This window comes from Myotis yumanensis, unplaced genomic scaffold (genome assembly GCF_028538775.1).
Source record: "Myotis yumanensis isolate MYYU_CA2020_CCGP unplaced genomic scaffold, mMyoYum1.0.hap1 SCAF_2, whole genome shotgun sequence".
In the NCBI taxonomy this organism is placed as follows: domain Eukaryota; kingdom Metazoa; phylum Chordata; class Mammalia; order Chiroptera; family Vespertilionidae; genus Myotis; species Myotis yumanensis.
Window position 1 is genome coordinate 16,214,107 of NW_027223753.1, and position 3,769 is coordinate 16,217,875.

The 3,769-nt window shown below is 44.4% G+C and overlaps 1 pseudogene; it reads left to right on the forward strand.

Annotated features, from left to right (window-relative positions):
* The first annotated feature begins 642 nt into the window (after positions 1 to 642).
* LOC139001558 (cleavage and polyadenylation specificity factor subunit 5 pseudogene) lies at positions 643 to 1,363 on the forward strand (annotated as a pseudogene).
* Positions 1,364 to 3,769: the final 2,406 nt, after the last annotated feature.

The window sequence follows — 3,769 nt, forward strand, 5'->3', positions numbered from 1 at the left end:
TGACTCACTCAAGCTCAATGTTTATGACTCTGTTGCTCTGGGGAGGAAGGTCTGGGCCAGTCTGAGGTCTCAGGCCTCCTAGTTTGCTCTTCTGGAGCAAGTTTGGGGTCTGTGGCAGGCCCACCACAGCCTGGCTTAGGGTCCAGCCCATTACAGGACTCCCCTCTCTGGGCTTCCTGTCATCCAGGAAATGAACCATGTTGCTAATGGGCTGCGAGGCAGGATGGCCTGCCGGTGGGGCACACACACAGGTTTCTGGTACCAGAAAAACATAGGCTCAAGTCTCAATTTCATTTCCTATCTAGCTGTGTGACTTTAAGCCAATCACTTCACTTTTCTGAATCTCAGTTTCCTGAACTATAAAATGGGGTAACAATGGAAATACCTTCACAGGATTGTCATAAAGAGAGCGCATATAAGGCACTTCCGCAGTAACCAGCATGCAGTAGACCCCCGGGTAATGATCGGTATTATGATTACAAATCAAAGTCTGTTTAAAATACTATAAGGTTCTCATGTGAATGACAGGTGGAGGCTGCTGAATGGGACGCAGATAACCGCTGCTCGCACAGGGAAAGTCGCCCTGCCTCACCCCTTTCTGCTGGCTGCCAGTACTTGCCAACTTGTCATGGTGCCACCCAAATGCTCACAGACCAGCTGGCCCAGGGGGAATGGGGTGGGGGAGGACAGAGGGGTATCAACCAGTTTGGCAACAAGTACATCCCACAAACCAAGCCCCTCACCTTGGAGCGAACCATGCCCCTGTACCCTCTTACCCATTATACTTTTGGTACAAAAGAGCCCTTCTCTGAGGACAGCTCTGTTGCAGCCAGGTTTCAATGCACGAGGGAGGAATTTGATAAAATTGGAATAAGAAGGACTATAGAAGGGGTTCTGGTTGTACATGAGCGCCGGCTACCCCATGTGTTACTGCTACAGCTGGGAACACCGTTCTTCACACTACTTGATGGTGAATTTAACCCAGAAGATGACGTCGAAGGACTAAAATACTTAATGACAGAAACACTTGGTCATCAAGGCGGAGTCCCACAGGACTGGATCATTGATGACTACATTGGTAACGTGGAAACCAAAATTTGAACCTCCTTGGTATCTATATATTCCTGCACATATTGCAAAACCAAAGGAACATAAGAAGTTGTTTTTGGTTCAACTTCAAGAGAAAGCCTTGTTTGCAAACCCTAAAAATTACAAGCTGGTAGCCACACCACTGTTAGAATTGCATGACAATACACCAGGACACCGATCCATCATTTCTAGTCTCCTTCAGCTTTTGAGCAGGTTCAATGGAGAAGTCAAAGAAGCCGTCTCTGTGAGCACAGCTCTACACTGTATAGAATAAACATGGTAGAAAAGTTTTGTCTTATCTCTCTCCCAACCCCTAAATTGCCACCTGCTTGCTATTGTTTGAATAGTAATGTTGATATGAAGAACTAGATAGTGGTGTAAACAAATATGATAATGTTTAACTTGCTTTTGTTTCCACTCATATGGTTTTGTACATTAAAGAAAGTGGATTTTGAAAGGGGATACTTGAGGATTTGGTCCCCTCCAGAAAAATATTTAGGGAGCCAGTGGTTACTCCAGAACTTTACCAACTCTCTGTTTCCCAAATATGAAGGGCCAAGGTATGAAAACAAGAGTTCCCAAGATTGGTAGGGCAAAGGTAAAACACTGTCATTTATCAAATACCTACTATGTGCTAGCTACTGTCACTAACATCATCATCTCATTTGGCTCCCTAGCTACCAGCCAGGTATAACTCCCCTTTGGAGACCAGTAAACCAAGACCCAATGAAGTTAACTAAATGGCAAAGCTGGGATTTGAACCCAGATCTGTGTGTTTCCAAAGTGCTTGCCACATGGCCCATTGGACCACAGAATCTGGCTGCTTTCCTGGTCTAGGAAGGTGACCAAAGATGAGACAGGAGTGAAAGAATGAAGAAGGAAGAATTAAGAAGCTTGGCAACAGCCTGAGTCAGTGTAGAAAAATAGAAGGACAATTGGAACTAGAAAGCTGGTTGGGGAAGACACATGACTTTGAGGTGACCACTCTGTGGCATCTACCAGCAGACAAGTGAAAAAGTGCAGCTGAACTTAGAAGAAAAATCAGCCTGTGATGGAGGGAAGAGTCCACTGCTCAAGACTGTCTGAAATGGCTGTCTGAACTTACAACCCCTGAAGACCCTTTTCTGCCAGGTTTTGAAAGCCCTCTTAGTAGTACCCACCTCAGGACCTTTGCACATGCTGTGTGCTCTGCCTAGAATAGTCTTCCCTTCTCAACTGAGATGTTACCTCTTCAAAGACACCTTCTAAACCACTCTGTCATCGAGGCTTGACTGTACTTAGAGTGCTAGTAATGGGTGGCTGATGTTACTTGCTCTTGTTTTGTGGCCTTTGTGATAAGCAATTTGCATGTATTATTTTTATTCACTCCTCATGGTACCCTAATAGGTAGGCACTAATATTACCTTAATTTCAAATAAAGAAACCTAGATTCAGAGAAGTTAAATATATTGGCCAACACCAAAATTAGTAAATGACAGAGGTGAGAGAGGAACCCAAGTCTTTTGCCAAAACTCTCTTCCCAAGTCCTTTGATATACTGATTCCTCCAGAGGTCTATTGCAGTATCAACTAATAAAGTAAAAAATTGGTTATCCAATGACCAACTTGGAAAACTGTGGTCTTCTGAATTCTTGAGTTAATTAAATACTAGAGGCCTGGTGCATGAATTTGTGCACAGGTGCCATGGGAGGTTGGCTGTGGGAATGCACTGACCACCATGGGGCAGCTCCTGCATTGAGTGTCTGTCCCCTGGTGGTCAATGTAAGTCATAGCGACCGGTCAACTGGTTGTTCAGTCGCTTAGGCATTTATATATAGAGAAGTATTCATTGAATACCTACTATGTGCCAGGCACTATTGTAGGTACTGGAGATACAGAGCAAGAGAGCTTATGTTCTGGTGGGAGAAGACAGACACAGACATAAATAAAGATAATTTCTGATAGTAATAAATGCTATCAAGAAAAGAAAGCAGGCCCAGCCAGTGTGCCTCAGTGGTCAAGCATTGATCTATGAACCAGGAGGTCATGGTTCAATTCCCAGTTAGGATACATTCCCAGGCTGCAGGCTCAATCCCCAGTAGGGGGTGTGCAAGAAGCAGCTGATCAATGATTCTCTCTCATCATTGATGTTTCTATCTCTCTCTCCCTCTCCCTTCCTCTCTGAAATCAATAAAAATATATTTAAAAGATAAGAAAGCGGGATAATGGGATGGAGAGAAACTTGCAATCAGGGGGACTGCTTTAGATATGACATTCAAGGAAGCCCCACTCCCTCCCCCCCGGGAGGTGACCTGAACGATGTGGAGAAGCCAGTCAGTCCTGTGGCAGCTGGTGGGAAAGCCAGGCAGTAAGCTTGGCATGTTTAAGGAACAGATAGAATATTATGCAGCCATTCTAAAATATCATTTTGAAAGCAAAAACCTGGAAAAAAAGTAAAATAAAAAAGGACAAGATACACTAGGATAGTCCCAACCAGTCTAGCTCAGTGGATAGAGCGCCGGCCTGCAGACTCAAGGGTCCCAGGTTTGATTCCGGACAAGGGCATGTACCTTGGTTGCAGGCACATACCCAGTAGGGAGTGTGCAGGAGGAAGCTGATCGATGTTTCTCTCTCATCGATGTTTCTAACTCTATCCCTCTCCCTTCCTCTGTAAAAAAATCAATAAAATATACTAAAAAAAA